Here is a 19,311-nt window from a genome sequence, read left to right as displayed (position 1 = left end):
GAAGGAAGTTTCTTCAAATTCTGCACCAATTTTTAGTTATCGTTCGCGGACTGCGTACATACCTGAAAAGCAACTTCCGCTTTTTGTTTTTGATTTTTCTGCTAATTGAAAACGATTTTGCAGAAACTACCCGGTAAGGAGACCGGAATCGATGTGGTCTACAACTTTGCAGAAGGAACTGTTTTCAAGTTCTGCACCGATTTTGAGTTATCGTTCGCGGACTGCGTACATACCTGAAAAGCAATTTTCGCTTTTTGTTTTTGATTTTTGTGCTTATTGAAAACGATTTTGCAGAAACTACCCACGATTTTGGTGAATCGATGTGGTCTACAACTTTGCAGAAGAAAGTGTTTTCAAATTCTGCATCGATTTTGAGTTATCGTTCGCGGACTACGTACATACCTAAAAAGCAATTTCCGTTTTTTGTTTTTTATTTTTCTGCTTATTGAAAACGATTTTGCAGAAACTACTCGCGTGAGAGACCGGAATCGATGTGTTCTACAACTTTGCAGAAGAAACTACCCGCGATGGGGATTGGAATCAATGTGGTCTATAACTTTGCAGAAAAGCCAGTTACACATCGTTCCGATTCAGTCGAGCCGTTGATGATCGTCCAAATTCTATCGAGCTACTGTTGGTACATGATCTTTTGTTATATGATATACTCATTCATTGATTCTCGTATAATTATTCTTTTAGAGATATAGTTTACGTCGTTTTATTGATAATTTCTCATTGATACCATAGTGATTTTGATGGTACCATGATAATGTTTTGTTAATACTTTGGTCATGGTGATTTTTGTTGATACCATGATGATATGTCATTGATACCATGGTTATTCTCGGTGGTGCCATGATGATATTTCGTTGATACCATGGTTATTCTCGGTGATTTATGATGATATTTCGTTGATTCCATGGTGATTTTTATTGATACCATGATGATGTTTTGTTGATACCATGGTTATTCTCGGTGATACCATGATGTTGTTTCGTTGATACCATGGTTATTCTCGGTGATGCCATGATGATATTTCGTTGATACCATGGTTATTCTCGGTGATGCCATGATGTTGTTTCGTTGATACAATGAGTATTCTCGGTGATATCATGATGCTTTTCGTTGATACCATGATCATTTATTCATTTTTATTGACATAATGATGATATTTTGTTAATACTTTGATGGTATTCATTGATCACTACATTGATAAATGTTGTTTTATGTAGTATATACACATATCATTTGTATTGCGTAATCACACATTTTGTACTTTTACGTTTATACTTTATGTACCATATGTTGTCGTGCGTATATATGTCGTCAAAAGAGTGGCGTCGCGAACCATCTCTTATGGCATTGTGAACGTAATTATTTCATTAACGATGCTAATAATTTTCATGACATGTTTTTTTTTGGAGTCTATGATCTATGTAGGATTGATCAAAGAATTGACTTTATGAAGACAAACTTGGTGACAATAAAAGATTTATGAAGATATGTTTGGTGATGCCATATTGATGACAACATGAAGACATGTTTGGTGATGCGATATTGATGACAAGCTACACAGCAGATTCACGGAGACACTTTTGATTACAAGCTAATCGATAACTTTTACACCTCTTTATTGAACCTTTGTATTCATTATTGTATTTGATAGGAGTAATGTAACTCCTCATAAAACATTCATTGTAAAAGGAGTGATGTAGCTCCTCGTAAACATTTGTATATTCAATGATTTTTATAATATAACGGTGGGTGTATATAGAGCTGTGGGTTTTTCCCTTGATCCCCCAAGGGTTTTTTCATCCACAGTTAGGGACCCTTATTTGAGCGGGGGTGTTGAGCTTATATGTGAAGCTACTCAATATATGGCTTCTCTATATATGGCACCCAGGTCCCCTCTATATATACATCATCTCATGTGTGTATTCTACACACTTTGGGGTTCTACCTCTGTGTTCTCTCCTTTTCTCTCAACATCTGATGTGTCTCAAATGCAAAAAAAAATTAATGTTTGGCATGAATTTCTTAAAAATATATTATTTTAGCTTTTGTCAAACTCTCATCACAACAAACCCTTAGCTCATTCAAAGAATCATATGTAAACTTATGCCCACTCTTACTCCTGTCTCAAAGACTAGGCTACAAAGCAGCTTCCCCCATCCTATACTTGTAGTTTTGTGCTACAAATATTGCCATAAGTTTCACTTTCTTTACCACAAAATTATACTTGGTTTCCACTCGTACATCAAAAACTTGAGCATTTTTTAAATCTTCAATTACTTTGTACATTTCTATGGAGCATATATTCACAACCTAATTCCTAACACACAAATCACAATCCACTAAAGACTTCAAGACTTCCATAGTATCCATAAATGAAAACTCATCAAACACACCTATAATCTCCAGGGGTTACTATATGTAAGATCTATATATCGTGTGCATTCAAGGATAGTTCATAAAACCCCTTAGCTATGAGTTTTTCACCAAAAAGGGGACCTTATTTCTAGCCAATCTATAAATTTCTTTTCAAGACCAATTTTTCAACACTCTTCTATCCAGTATTCCCTACTATTGAACCCATGCATGTGATAGAAATTTTGCTATTGTAGTGAACCCCCTCCCCCCCAAATCTATTTCCTACACGAACTATCCATTCCTGATTTATATATATTGGTCATTTTCTTTTTTGGTATGGAATATTTGATATGGGGTTAGCCTATGATCCATAGTCTATTAATTCAATGCATGGCTCTTCTAAGTCTCCCACTTTCACTAGAGTCTCGGTAGCTGCTCTTGTCTAATGACTCTTAGAGTAATAACTCTTATGAGGGGTATCTTATTCATCTTCATCACCCAAGAAATGACCTTGGTTTACTCCTCTTGTAGACTTGTAACATCTATTAACATTTTCATTGCTTTGTTTAACATAAACATGTACACATTATGCATTTCTAAATTCTTCTTCATCCTAGACACAAATAGACTCAGGAAGAGATTCTTGCTTTCTCTTAATAATGTCAATTATCTCTTTATGGAACTCTTGATTTTCTATGCCAAGAACCTCACCCAAAGTAAATGCAACCTTATTATTCAAAATCCTCTCTTCTATTTTTTTTTGAGATTTGTTATTGCCTCTTTATTGGAGGTAGTAAGCTGATACATCTTGTCCAAATTCACTTCAACTCTTTTTTGGTTAATAGTCTCCACCTTCAACCCATAGGCGGTTGCCTCAACCATTGAGATGACATGTGTAGTAGCCATGTCCTCAAATAGCTTATTCCTTCCTCCTCTGACAAATTACTTCCCAAAGGCTTACCTACTTCACTTAAGTTATTAATCTGGCCTCTTTAAAGAAAAAAAGATCGTTCATCAAAGCATTCATTGAACCTTTCACAACCCCTCCTTTCATTGTTGATACCATCACATCGTATGCACCTGTGTACAAATCCTTCTCTAGTTTTAGATCTTTGCCTTGTAGATTGGTTTGATGGTTGTCTCCTAACCTTGCAATCTTTCACTGTAGTTCTTGAATTTCCTTGAAAACACCATCTAAGACAGTTTTTTCCCTCTTTGGAACCACAATAATAACCTTTATAAAACTCTCACCAACGCTTGGGGCTTGAGTAAGTTTGACTATGATCTTGTCTCTTTGTCATTTTTGCTTAGCTAGCCCCCATGCTCATTTCCAATCCCCCTTACATGCTCATTCATCTGAAGAATCACAACTAGCTAAAAACTTTATACCATCTATTCCATAGTCTATTAATGCAATTGATGGATTTTCTAAGTCTCCCACTTTCACTAGAGTCTTGGTAGTTGCTCTTGTCTAATGACTCTTAGAGTAATAAGTCCTATGAGTGGTATCTTATTCATATTCATCACCCAAGAAATGACCTTAGTTTACTCCTCTTGTAGACTTGTAACATCCAATAACATTTTCATCCTTTGTTTACCATAAACATGAGACACATTATGCATTTCAAAATTCTTCTTCATCCAGGACACAAATAGACTCAGGAAGAGATTGTTGCTTTCTCTAATGTAAATTATTTCTTTATGGAACTCCTGATTGTCTATGCCAAGAACCTCACCCAAACTAAATTCAACCTTATTATTCAAAATCCTCTTCCAGAAAAAATTTGAGACGTGTTGTTGCCTCTATATTAGAGGTAGTAAGCTGACACATCTTATCCAAATCAACCTCGACTCTTTTTTGGTCAATAGGCTCCACGTTCAACTCATGGGCGGTTGCCTCAACCATTAAGATGACATGTCTAGTGGCCATGTCCTCAAATAGCTTATTACTCCCTCCTGTGCCAAATTCCTTCCCAAAGGCTTACCTATTTCACTTGAGTGAATCTTGATCTTTGAAGAAAAAAAGATCCTTCATCAAAGCATTCATCGAACCTTTCACAATATCTCCTTTCATTGTTGATACCATCACATCGTATGCACCTGTGTACAAATCGTTCTCTTTTTTTAGGTCTTTGCCTTGTAGATTGGCTTGATGATTCTCTTCTAGCCTTGCAATCTTTAAGGCGAGCTCTTGCATTGCCTTGAAAAAATCATCTAAGATAGATTTCTTCCTCTTTGGAACCACAATAATAACATCTACAAAACTCTCACAAACTCTTGGGGCTTGAGTAGGTTTGACTATGATCTTGTCTCTTTGTCATTTTTGATTAGCTAGCCCCCATGCTCATTTCCAATTCCCCTTACATGCTCATTCATATGAAGAATCACAAGTAGCTAAGAACTTTATACCATCTCCGCTTCATGTAGTCAATGTAGCTCCATATCCTTTACATAACCACAAAGACACTTTGTTACATATCTACCATCAGATTGGTCAAGTTTATGCACCACTGATTGAAGGAATTTTCTTGAAGAAAGTTCATTCTTTTAATAGTTGGTTAATGCTACATAAACACAACAAAGGCTTGAAACATTTTCATTACAATAGAATCAAAATTGCATCCCTTGTTTCTCTATAACTTAAAATCTTTCTATTGAGACCTTCAACTAAGCTTTCGTTCCATCACCCTAGCCCATTTCACGTTGGGTTCACCAAAAATGTATTAGAAAGTTTGAGGTGGTGTTTGAAAAGGACCAGGGTTTGGACTTTGAGAGTTCATCGCAAAAACTAGTAAATCATAAAGGATTCAAAGCAAAAGACACACTAAAATTGAGAAAAATGCTATTCATCCATCTAAAAAAGTACCAAAATCAACTCAAAACTCTTGTATGTATGATGATATGGTGTAGACTCGCCCCTAATTGCACATATGAAGTGTTCATTTGTCCTATTATAAACCTTAATCTTTCGCTTCAATTACTAAATAAGACCATTTTATACAATCTGAGGCGCTTGAGAGAGAGAGAGAGACGCATTGCCCAGGGCTAGAGCTACTTTGAATCATGTTTACAATATGTTTGTCTATGCTTTGCCAGCTACTTCAAAAACATAATAGGACGACTTCTTCTCTTATGAGGTTTTGGAGAAGGCACTAGTGCCCTTCTACCCCAGTGGCAAGAAGGCTCTTGAGGTCCTATGGACGTATCTACCTTAATTGTATTGCCGAGGGTGTGCTTCTTGTCGAGGCAGAGATCGATGCCATTATCAATGACTTTGGTGATTTTGCACACACTCTTGCCCTTAAACAACATGTGCCTCATGTGACCTACACGGAAGAGTGACCACATCCTATGTAATTATTATGCACCATATTGGTTTATTTCGTATTAGTAGTCGACACAAATAATCTATAGTGGTAACATTCTTTCAATGATGAGGGGCCTCACTTGGCGTGGGGATGGAGCACCATGTTGCTGATGGGATCTCCAGTACCCACTTTGTCAACACATGGGCAGACATAGCAAAGGGGGGAAGGCATTCGACGTCATCCTTTTATCAACCGTACCCTTTTGCGGACGCGTGACCCATCTACACCAACATTTTCGCACATCGAGTATCAACCTCCCCCTTCACTATTGCCCTCTAGCAAATATGATCGCGGCATTGCAGTACAACCAAATGCAGTGGCAAAATGCAAGAACAAGCTCTCTTCACATCATAATGACAATGGGCCTACAAATACAAACGACAATGTGGCTTGCAATTTTTCTTTCTCACTCGAGCACAGGTAAAATTTACGGTTGGTTGCTCAATTGCATAACATAAGGTAGTGTTCCAATGTCCCGTTTTATAGTGTAATTTTCCCAAAAATCTAGCATTTTGGCATAAATATTGGCTGCCTCATTGCCTTAATCTTAAAAATTGAGATTATGAAAATGCTTTGTTTTGAGCACTGCCAGTCACACCCATGCAGAACTTCAACTTTGATGGCTAGCTCTTAGAATAAGTCTCAAGCATTTTCTTTTCTAGCCTGCTAGTCCAATAACAAGTGACGTTTTCCGTTACAATTGTTCATAATTTACTGTAATATTATGTTCATATTTTGTGTAATTTGAACATATTCACTGTGTGGTGCTAATTTAAGGTGTTTTCTGAGGAAAATTGTTGATATTGAGCATTTTAATGTTGCCAAGTTGTGGAGCTGCAAGCGACGGCAATGGATGGAACAAGAGGGGTGACATACAGCACATACGAGGCAGTGGCAACACATGTGTGGAGGTGTGTGTCAAGGGCACGAGGGTTGAGTGAGAAACAAGAGACAAAATTGTACATAGCAATAAAAGGGAGAAGCCGATTGCAACCAGCCTTGCCAAGAGGCTACTTTGGCAATGCCATCTTCAGTGCCACACCCATGGCACAAGTCGGTGAGCTAGACAAAGGCCCACTAAGTGTGGGTGCCCAAAGGATTAGGGAGGCCATCGCACATATGGACGATGAATATTTACTATCAACACTTGATTATTTGGATCTACAACCTGGCCTAGAGTTTCTTGTTCAAGGTGCCCACACCTTTCGTACTCCTAATGTCCGTATCACCTCTTGGACCCACCTTTCCATCCACGATTGTAACTTTTGGTTAGGGCTGCCCCATCTTCATGGGCCCTGTTGGCATCTCATTTGATGGCCTCCCTTTCATGCTTCCTAGCCCCTCTGGTGGTGGTGGCCTCTCCATTTCCCTTGCCCTTGCCTCCCATTGCATGCCCACCTTTGAGCAACCCTTCTACCAGTTTTGGTTGTCTCCATTGCCCCTAGTACTCTTTTTAGTATGAAATGGACATGCTAGCTTTTGTATAACTATTTTTAGCTTGCAAGGTCCTTCTCTTTATTCTCTAATATTGATTCAATGGGCATGTGAGTTTCTCTTGTCTTAGAACACCCATGTGATTCTTCAGCTTGTTTGGCTAGCCAAAGCTTTACAAATTTGGCCTTACTATGCTTTTTTTTATTGAAATGCATTTTCATTATTCAAAGGTCCATTTTTGACACCTTGTTTCCAAATGCATGAAAAGCATATCCACATGTTGCATGGAGAGGAAGAGATCTTAGGATGATTAATATTTTGCAAAAATCCTTGGATGGAGAGTATGTTGATTTGTGACATTTTGCCTTCAGCAATGGACAAGACTTTATTACATTCTAAGATTACAAAATTATGGGAAGCATTTTATTGTCAAGAAAGATATTCCAAGCAGGAGATTATCCATGTTGACATTAGTCTAGTGTTCCTAAAACTTACATTCTTGCCATTCATTCTAATTTCTTTCATTGCTCATTTCTCTTATAATCTTGATCATTGAGGCCTTGATCTGGGTGAACAAGAATTACTGTAGATGTTATGCATTTCAATGTAGTTTAAAAGCTCTTGGACTTCAACTTAGAGCATGCATACATTCAATGGTATGATATTATACATATGATTGGATGTGTGTAGGTGTTGTGGTGTGGGAGGAGGGAAGGGGGGGGGGGGGGGGGGGGGGGGGGGGGGGGGGGGTTAGATAGATAGATTCCATTATCACTCTTGGAGGTCAAATATGACCTATAGGACAACCAATAAAACATGTACAATAGAGGCTCCTCTATCTAAGAGGGTACAATGTGTGCAATAACACATGTAGATGTTTGTGGGGGGCGGGTTAGATAGATAGATTCCATTATCATCCTTAGAGGTCAAATATGACCTATGGGACAACCAATAAAACATGTACAATAGAGGCTCCTCTATCTAAGAGGTACAATGTGTCCAATAACACATGTAGATGTTGGGAAGGGGGGGGGCGGCGGGGGGGGGGGGGGGGGGGGGGGGGGGGGGGCTGATACACCAAATTTGCAACAAATGTTTCTTAGGGGGAGAGGGGTGGCTAAGGGGGAGGAGGTGGATGTTGGGTGGGTTTCCGTGTGCAAAACTCCTCGATGATGGCTCTACCACCACGATAAGACGGCGTACTTACGTGCGGCCCGTGCATCTTGTACCTTCTGCAACACTTGCTTCTTTATCTTGGGTTGGTTGGGGGTTAGAGCCTCGCTAATCCATATGGTTGTGCCCTTGGGAAGATGCATTTGTTTCAAGAGTGCCATGTGGTCCTCTTGGTCTTGAAAACAAGGCTCCCTTGGTTGGTGTGGGGAGCATGATGGACGAATTCGATGGTGGGACTATCAAACTTGATTGGTTGCAAAGCATTGTTGTGCTTAGTTAAGGCAGTATGAAAGTCGGCATTCTCCTCCCACCAAGAGGAGGGTAAGTCACCAATGCATATAGTCAATTAAAGGCCTTTCCTACAACGACGTTCTTGTAAGAACTCCTCCACTTTGAAGGGGATGGTAGCAACATTTGCTTGAATTTGAGTGGCTAATGATGTGACCAGACATGGAAATACAACAGCTGAATAAAAAAATTTTGCAAGTACACAGAGTACACGTAGGAAATTAGAGATGTATATTGAAATCAATTCCTGGGTACAAAAAGAGCGTAGCTCGTATCAACCTCCCGACCACCCCCGAGCTATCTCAGTCTCAATCTCACTCTCAATCTGTGCACAGTTCTCAATCGCACTCACTCTCACTCTCACTCTCAATCTCAATCACAAGGCACCATCACAATAGAATAGCCTCCTTCTGCATACGGGCTATCTTCTTCACGTGAGAAAGTGGCTATTTTCGTCCTTTCTCCAGTCTTTAGCAAAGCGGCCCAAAAATAGGTTCGGAAAGAGACATCCTACATTCAAACACATAAAAACCACAAAATGCAACCCACACCCACGAGTTAGCAAATTTAGAAAATTTTTTTAGTCCACAATTTCTGGCCATTTTCAGCGAGCCGTAACTCCCAAACGGTTCAGAATTTGATCGGGTCTGTCTCACATGAATTTGTTCGTCTCATTGAGCTCTCCGAAAGTCATGTTAAGCGCAAAATCCATATCCTACTCAGTTTGCCCGAAAAATTACTTGCAAGTTAGCAATTTTCACAAAAGCAGTCTAAAACAGCATTTTCTCACTTTTTCTCTAATCTACGGGCTGAAACGGGCATCAAAATGCAGGAACCAATGAAAACACAAAGAAGCAATATTTTTCCTTGTGTTGAGGACTACAAATGCTTCATACAAAACGTTTCCAAATTAGTACCCTTGAAACTGGCTCACGAGGGGTGTCCTGGGTCAAATTTTGAAACTTCACGAGAACGATTAGAATAAATTCCTGCACTGTGGAAAAATGCTGGAATGAACAAAATTTACTCCAAACAAAAATATTTATCAAAACTTTGCAGAATAAGTCCTATTACAAATGAAGCCACACTTTGGAGAGAGAGAGAGAGAGAGAGAGAGAGAGAGAGAGAGGACCCTAAAGGTGATGTGGTTATGTTTGTGTGCATCCAAGGTGATGCATGTCACCTCAGACATGGTCTCATAGTTCGATTTAGAAAAAGGTGTATAACATTATACTAATGTGGATAAAAAACTTTAGAGTATTGACTCGTAAACATGGATGAAAAGTATTCCTCTTGTACTATATAACCCAATAGGGCTAGATTTGGGAAGCTCTATGCACTTTTCTTTGTAGTAGAAATGGAAGGCTTCTCTAGAGGCGTTATCCTTAAAATGCCCTTGTCAGATGAGGGTTGTCCAAGGAAGTTGAATTGTCTTCACGGATTCACAAAGACTATATCTCCATACTTGCACTCACTTTCTTGAAATGAACTTAATGCATGTCATTCTGGTGGACGACGGCTAAATGTTTTAGTTTTATTAGTGGTTGAACACATCTTCAGTTTGTCATCGTTACCATGTTTGATTTTTTCATCCACCATGGGTGCCGAGATGTGTGATGCTACATGACGCCAAAGATAGCAACAACTATAACAAAGATAGCAAGACTTTATTGCTGCAAAAATTTAATATTGTTTACATTCTAAAATTACAAAAGTATGGTCATCATTTTATTATCAAGAAATATATTCCAAGAAGCAGATTATCCATATTGACATTATTCTGGTGTTGTTAGAACTTACATTCTTGGCATTCATTCAGATTTCTTTCACTGCTCATTTCTCTTATAATCTTGATCTTTGAGGCCTTGATCTCGGTCAACAAGAATTACTATAGATGTTATGATTTCAATGTAGTTGTAAAGATCAACTCGGACTTCAACTCGGACTTTAATGTAGAGACTCTTAAACGTAATATTAATTTTGGATCCATGATCTATCAATGGAACATATAGCTCCTCAAGATTACCCACATTGAACAAAGTTTTTATTGTAGTTCTTTCCCAGTGACATTTAGAGTAGTGGATTTTATGTGAGGCATCATCTTCATCATCGTCATAAAAAAATCTAACACACATATCTATTCCACAAGACTAGTAGGATCCTACCACATTATCATCACATTCCATGTCTTATACATGTATTACTGGTGACTTCAATGACTCTCCTTTACCCTATGATTATGGAGGGATAGACTCAACAAGAGTCTTCATCTTTCTTCACATGATATCTATAATATCCTCATGGGAATCACGCTTAGCCATGCCAAGAGCTTCACCCATAGTAAAATCAACTTTACTATTCAAAATCCTTTCCTCCAAATATGCTTTAAATTTTTAGCAACTTCAATGTTTCATTTTAACGTATAAGTAGGATTTTTCTCTTTTTGTTTTCCGTGATCTTTTGTTTTTCTATAGATACCTCCTCCATTGGAACCTTGGGAGGGGGAGGAACCTACAATGAAACCTCCTTAGAAGGTCGTGGATTCTTCCTTCCTCCAGCTCTTGTTGTTCCCTTTGAAATAGAGAGTCCTTCAATCCCATTCTCATGCCTCCATTTCTCTTTCACAATTGCTTTGTTGGTATATCATTTTGTGAGATAATCATGCACCAAAAAAGAGTCCAAGATCATCCCAACCTATTGTGAGTTTTATGCAATCACCGTCTTTATGTAACACTTGTTTAGTATGCCATATGTGAATCTGTGATTGAGACAAATTGGTCTCAAATAGGTTTATGCATTTTTTTAATTATGAATCGCAGGTTTTGTCTTGCTTCTCTCCTTAGTGGTTGCAAAGCATTTTGTCATTTTTGACTTGATGTATGACATTTGTGGATGAGAGATTAAAAAACAGATGACCGTTTGGATTATCCTTTGTAGGACCATCCAAAAGGTCATCTATTTTTTTATTTATTTAAAATGTTTTTAAAAATTATTATTAATTACAACAAAATATCACAATTGGACAATACATTGAGCCAAGAAAAGATTGATAATTTCATTTACATAAGTGGAATTACAATTGGAGGAGGTATTGAGCCAAAAAATGATAGGTATTGCATTTACATAAAGGGCAAAAAAAGCCCGCGTGTACAAAATAGAGGATGGTCACGTGGGATAGGGCAAGCGGGACCCGCGTATACAAAATAGAGGATGCTCATGGGGGAGATGGTTGGCATTTCGCGTGGAACTCCTTGACTCTGCAAAACCAGAAAAGGAAACAATTAACACTTTGTTATTTAATATTTGATATGAAATCAACGATTTCATAATTTAAATAAGATTAAACATACATGTTGCAGACTTCTACAGGCATTTTCGAACTCCTCTCGAGAGACCATTTGATTTTCAAACCACCAACACCAAGTTTGATACTCGGTATGGTTCCCTCTATATCTCTCCACATCTCTAGTCGGGCGACTCATGGTAATGTTATACTGACAAAAAATAGCAACAAATTAATTAAATAAAAAACATTAGATTTTTTACAATAAAACTAATATTTGTACTTACATATTTGTCTTTCCAACCCGTTTTTCCTTCCGAACCATAATGCGTAGGAGTCTGATGGGATCTGGCCTCAACATGACGCGTATACATCCTCGCACCCGTTGCCCTTTCGTCCTCTTTCTCTTCCATAGCTGTCTCCCACTCCACATCATGGACATTTCCTGGCAGATAGCTGTGCTCTGGAGACTCCATTGTCTTCTTCGCAGCTCTCCTCACACTAGATTTTTTTTTCTTGAGAAATATGTGCATTAGCTTGTGTGCTTGACTTGTGCACACAATAATTAGTGTGTGTTTAGGGTACACTGATTATTGTGTGCACTGGCTTGTGTAATTGGCTTGTGCACACACTAATTAGGGTGTGTTAACATACATTAATTAGTGTGTGCATTGGCTTGTGTAATTGGATTGTGCACACACTAATTAGTGTGTGTTAACACACACTAATTAGTGTGTGCATTAGCTTGTGTAAATGACTTGTGCACACACTAATTAGTGTGTGCATTGGCTTGTGTAATTGGCATGTGAACACACTAATTAGTATGTGTTAACATACACTAATTAGTGTGTGCATTGGCTTGTGCACACACTAATTAGTGTGTACGTTAACGCACTAATTGATGTGTGCATTGGCTTGTGTAATTGACTTGTGCACACACTAGTTAGTGTGTGCATTGGCCAATCCCATTGACTAATGCATACACTAATTAGTGTGTGCAATGGTTAATGGGATTAACCCATTCACACACTAATTAGTGTGCGCATTGGCCAATCACATTGGCCAATGCACACACTAATCACACAGTAATTAGTGTGTGTTAACACACACTAATCACAAACTAATTAGTGTGTGCATTGGCCAATCCAATTGACCAATGCACACACTAATTAGTGTGCACAGTGGCCAATCACATTGGTCAATTCACACACTAATCACACAATAAATAGTGTGTGTTAAAACACACTAATTAGTGTGTGCATTGGCCAATCCCATTCACCAATGCACACACTAATCACACACTAATTAGTGTGTGCATTGGTTAATGGGATTGACCAATTCACACACTAATCACACATTAATTAGTGTGCGCATTGGCCAATCACATGCATGTGTGTGTATGCGTGTGAAAAAATAAAAAAACATAACAACAAAACTTACATGGAATTGAAGAGCTTGTTGGGAGAGGGTAGGAGAGTGGAAGAGTAGAGATGGTGGAGAGTAGAAGAGTAGAGATGGAAGAGCTCAAGGTTGTGAGGTTCGCGCTCTCAGTTTCTGTGGAGAAGACGATGAAATTCGATATTTAGGATTTTGAACTTCGCGGGGCACAAGGGTGCCCCTATTTATAAAAAAATTTGAAATTTGATTTTCCGCTCCTATTACCGGGAGCATTACTGCCAGCTTTACCGTGCTCATTATCGAAAATATTACCGCGGCGCAATTTCGACCCATCCACACAGATGGACACATTGTGACATTATTACTATTGATATTCAAAATCTATTGGTACTATGTTTTTTATAGAATGTATATAAAATGAAAGTATTCCTAGTACTTTGAAAATGACATTTCTACCTAAAAGTTTTGATTACCATGCATGTTAAATTTATTTATTTTTTCTTTTTACTGATATTTTACTAACCTTTTTTTGTAATTTGATTTTAATTAGTGTATGTAATTTATAATGTAGGTTGCTTGGGATGATTTTGGCCCGTCCACTGAACCGGATAGATCACGGTGGTTGGTCAAGCAATTACCATGTCGCTGCGTGCGGTGCAAATGCGCCATTGCTCGACTTCGACGGATATGCTTGAGTCATGTAGAAGATTATGGACTATGGGACGATCCTCACAAGCGTGCATGGATGGAAACAAACGATCCGAGAATTGTAGCGGCTATTGACGTCACCCCTCATTGGCGTGTGGTTGGTGGAGGAGGGGAAAGGAGGATGGAAGAGCGCATGCACCAGAATCCATTAGAGAGGGAGGAAGCACATCAAATCAGCCAACTGCTGCTCCCTCTACGAGTGACCACATCCCATCTGCTTACGTGGATGCAGAAAACGACCATTTGCATTGAATAGTTGAGGATCTTCTTGCACGAGAGGAGGAGCATGAACCAGAGTGTGCATGCAAAGAAGCTTCCGAAAGAACGAGGAGTGAGCTACTCGATTCGACACACACCGGACTACATGATAGATGCTCTTACTCCATTTTAAGGGCATCTCTCGAAGTCCTTAACCTTCAGGCGATGTTTGGATGGAGCAATGCTAGTGTCGACGCACTTTTGAGGTATGTATACAGAGTGTGAAGGATGATTGTGGAGTGCATAAATTAGCTTTTAGTGTACTTTCTTCTTGTAATAGGTTGCGAGGCAAGATGCTGCCAGCTAGCAATCACATGCTAGAGAATAGACGAAAAGCACGCGAAGTGGTGACTGGATTAGGGATGGATTATGATCGCATTCATGCTTGCGTCAACCATTGTGTGCTCTTTCGTACTAAACATGCCGATTGTGTCACAGGAACAGAATAATAGAGATAGAGAGCAAAGACAGAGAAAGAGATCTTTGTATTGATAGTGTTTGATACAACAGAGGAGCAATAAACTATAGGGATGCACTCCGTTGTACGGAGCTTGAACCTCCCGACCACCCCCGAGCTTCAGTCCGCTTGCACGCAGCATCTCACTCGCACTCGCACTCGCACTCGTAGAAGAGATATCGGTGAATGATCCCCCAAAACGCACCACCCGTCCTTCTATTCTGATTTTCCTCCAAAAGCATGCGACCTCTCAAAATAGCCGCTTTTCTATTTTTGGCGTTCGGTCGACTCGACTTGCGCGCCAAGTATACCTGCGAGAATAAGGTAAGAAGTGATAGCAAAGCGATCCGTAAAGGTTAGATTTTTAAAACTTTTTTTGTTCTGCTGTCTTCAACTGAACATAACTCCCAAACGGAGCCAAAACAGCCCAAGTCTGTCTCACACAATCTTGTTGCCCTTGTTGCGCTCTTCCACATCTATGTGATGGAAAATTTCCATAGCCTGCTCTGATTTGCTGAAAATAAACGTGCAAAACAACATTTTCTACAAAAACGATGCAAAAACAACAAATCCCACTTTTTTCTTAATCTTTGGCCCTCAACGAGCATCAAAACATCAAAATCTCTTAAGACTCAAAGAACCAAAGTTGTTCCCTATAACACAGGCTTCAATCGCTTTATACAACACTTTTCCAAAATCCCACGTTAACACCTTCAAAAATGCCCTAGAAAGTGCCTTCCGGAACAAAAAATTTTATTGGACGAAAACAACCCACACATCGTTCTACACAATGGACGAACTTAAAAACGACCAAAACTTCCTAGAAAAACAAAATTTATTGCTAAAACACCTCAAAATCAAGTCCTGTTACAGATTGTGACACATGTACATCGTGCGGGGAGCCTAGTTTCAAAGAAGGAATGCAGAGCAACAGAATTCCACATTTTGTTTTGAGGCATTTTCCACTCACCCTTCGTATCCAACACATGTTTAGATCGAAGGCTACGAGTGAGCTTTTGAGTTGGCATGCAAAAAATCGCTCCACAGATGGTATTATGACAGTGCCAGCTGACTCACCAGCGTGGAAGCACATAGAGGACACATGGTCAGAGTTTAGGGATGAGCCTCGTCACTTGAGGATTGGGTTAGCTAGTGATGGAGTGAATCCATTTGGGCACCGCTCTACTTCATGGAGCACTTGGCCGGTGGTGGTTGTAAACTACAATATCCCTCCTTGGGAGGCAACAAAAAAGGGAAACATTTTACTATCACTTCTCATTCCAGGAAAGCACAAGGTAAAAAACATGGATGTATATCTGCAGCCTCTTGTTGAAGAGCTTCAAGAACTATGGAGAGGCATAGATGTCATTGAAATTTCACGGCCACCACGAGACCGCAAAGCCGTCATCAAGTGCATCCTCATATGGACCATGCATGATTACCCAAGATTTGGAGAGGTATCTAGTGAGTATGCACATGTTAATTGTACTCTTTGCTTTAGGTTTATCATCTCATGTGTAACGTTTGTTTACCTCTTGGCAGGATTGGCAACATCTGGACATAGTGCGTGTCCCACTTGTGGCCCTTCCCTTGTGACAGAGAGACCTCCTCTTCTTGGGAAAGTGATCTATCCCAACAACAATCGCTTCGTGCCTCCTTCACATCGTAGATATGCTCCCTCTATCAATGGAGTGCAACCGTTCCATTGGAACATGGCTGGTTGGGCGAAGCATTGGGAGGAGCATCATGGTACCTCATCGGCTCCCAATGGGCTGCCAAGGGGTATGTCGAGGTACTCAATCTTCTTGTCGCTCCCATATTGGGCTTTGTTGAAAATTTAGCACTTATTGGACCCTATGCATGTGTTCAAAAATGTTGGGCAAGCTATATGGGATCACATAATTGGCAAGAAGGATTCATTGGGTGCTAGGGAAGATTTAAGAGCCATGAGACGTCTCCCCCTTCAGCCACGCCCCGCATGGGGGAGCGGGGAAAGATGATTCTCCCAAAAGAACCGTGGATACTGTCAAAGGCACACCAAGAGCGATGTCACAGGAATAGAATTATAGAGATAGACAGCAAAAACAGAGGAAGAAATCTTTGTATTGATAGTGTTTGATACAATAGAGGAGCAAAATATATGGGCGCACTTCGCTGTACGGAGCTCGAACCTCCCGACCACCCCCAAGCTTCAATTCGCTTGCATGCAGCGTCGCACTCGCACTCGCAATCGCAATCGCCAAGTATACCTGCGAGAACAAGGTAAAACGTGATCGCGAAGCGATCCGTAAAGGTTAGATTTTTTTTGAAGTTGTCTTCAACTGAACATAACTCCTAAACGAAGCCAAAACAGCCCAAGTCCGTCTCACACAATCTTGTTGCCCTCGCTGCGCTCTTCGACGGCTATGTGATGGAAAATTTCCATAACCTGCTCTGATTGCTGAAAATCAACCTGCAAAACAGCATTTTCTACAAAAACAATGCAAAAACAACAAATCCCACTTTTTCCTTAATCTTTGGCCCTCAACGGGCATCAAAACATCAAAATATCTAAAGACTGAAAGAACCAAAGTTGTTCCTTATAACGTACGCTTCAATCGCTTCATACATCACTTTTTCAAAATCCCACGTTAACACCTTTAAAAATGCCCCAGAAAGTGACTTCCGGATCAAAAAAGTTTATTCGACGGAAACAATCCACATCCTTCTACACAGTGGACTAACTTTAAAACGACCAAAACTTCCAAAAAAAACAAAATTTATTGCTAAAACACCTCAAAATCAAGTCCTGTTACAATCTCCCCTTTTCAAAATTAACTCTGTCCTCAGAGTTGGAAGGAGGGAAATTCGCTTTGCAAAACACTAAAATCAACCCATGATGCATCCTCTAGTGGATAGTTCTGCCACTTAACCAAAACTTCCACAATGTCTCTATTTCTTAAATGTTTGACACGCCTATCTAGCACTAACTCTGGTTCTATTGTCAATGTTCTGTCATCTTTCAACTTAGAGTTGTCCTGTAAAACATGATGCACGTTAGGAACATACTTTTTCAATAAAATCACATGAAATACAGGATGCACTTTGACATGAGAAGGCAATTCCAATTTGTAAGCTAATGAACCAATGCGCTTCAAAATTTAAATGGCCCAGCAAATCGTGGAGACAATCGCTTATCCTTTCCAAGAATCAAATGAGACTTCTCGGGAATAACCTTTAAGAAAACCATATCCCCAGTTTCATACTCCACAACCCGATGTTTCTTGTCATACTACAATTTATGTCTCTTTTGAGCTTCTCTAATATTCCCCCTGATTTTGGCCAACTCATTATCCATTTTCTCAAGCATCTCACGTGACAGTTCTACCTTATTCCTCGAGCTAAGAAAATTTATAGGTGTGGGACAGTTATAGCCATACATTGCCTCAAACGGAGTCATCCTAATAGATGAATGATATGAACTGTTGTATGCAAATTCAACCAACATTCCAATTAGATTGGTTTTCATTGACATACACTCGTAACATATCTTCTAAAATACGATTCACTCTCTCCGTTTCAACAAAGATTCATCAATACAAAGATCTCTTTCTCTACCTTCTGTTGCCTATCTCTATTATTCCGTTCCTGTGACAATTGGTATCAGAGCAAGCGGTTGATTCTAGACATGTACGGATACGAGAAGCAGATAAAGGAGCAAGAAGACCTGATTCGACGACTACGAGAAGATCTGGAAATTTCAAATCTGGAGCGTACTGAGGCTCTGTAGGGAAAAGCAGCACAAGAGCTTGATATCTATGTGGAACTTAATGGCGAACAGGAAGACGGGAACCAGGCTATTCCACCAGGAAACAATAATCAACGTGTTGGCGCTGGGGCACCTGGCGGTGGTGATGGTGGTGATGATAGAGATGGTGATGGTGGGAACGGTGGTGATGGACGTCGAGGTCGTCCACACGGAAGAGAGGGGGATGATGGCGAAGCGGAAACTAATGAAATGAGAGGACGAAGAAGGAGACGTGATGAAGATTCGGAAAGGGTACCTTTGCAGCAAGTCTTTAAGAAGGCAAAGATTAACAAGTTTAATGGCATTGAGAAAACTGGCGAGAAGATCCCGAAGCATGGATTGAAGAGTTAGAATATTATTTTGCATTGAAGAAGTTCTCTGAAGAAGCAAAAGCAAAGGTTGCAGTTGTTCATCTTCGACAAACCGCAAAGCTTTGGTGGAAAGCATACCTTAAACAGCGAACAAAGGTTACTCCAATCACTTGGGAGGAATTTAAAACGCAAGCGTATAAAAGGTACTGTTCTCCACACTATGAAATGGATAAAAAGATGGAGTTTTACAAGTTTCAGCAGCAACCTGAGGACGAGCCAAGCCTTACTGTACATGAGTACAAGGAGAAGTTTTTGCGACTTCACAAATATGCACCTGAAGTAGAAGGAGAGGCGTTGACAAACAAATTTATCGAAGGACTGCATAAAGATATGTATTATCAAGTAAAGGGTGCAGGGGCTACCGATTTTCTGGATGCTATTGCGAAGGCCAAAAATTATGAGAAGAAGGTGAAGTA

The 19,311-nt window shown here is 39.6% G+C and overlaps 1 pseudogene; it reads left to right on the top strand.

The window, feature by feature from the left end:
* The first annotated feature begins 6,587 nt into the window (after positions 1 to 6,587).
* On the top strand, positions 6,588 to 18,875 carry LOC147445771 (hydroxycinnamoyltransferase-like; annotated as a pseudogene).
* Positions 18,876 to 19,311: the final 436 nt, after the last annotated feature.

Source organism: Adiantum capillus-veneris, chromosome 12 (assembly GCF_014529385.1).
Source record: "Adiantum capillus-veneris isolate H3 chromosome 12, ASM1452938v2, whole genome shotgun sequence".
In the NCBI taxonomy this organism is placed as follows: Eukaryota; Viridiplantae; Streptophyta; class Polypodiopsida; order Polypodiales; family Pteridaceae; genus Adiantum; species Adiantum capillus-veneris.
Note: the sequence above shows the minus strand (reverse complement) of the source record. Positions and strands in the feature narration are given on the sequence as shown.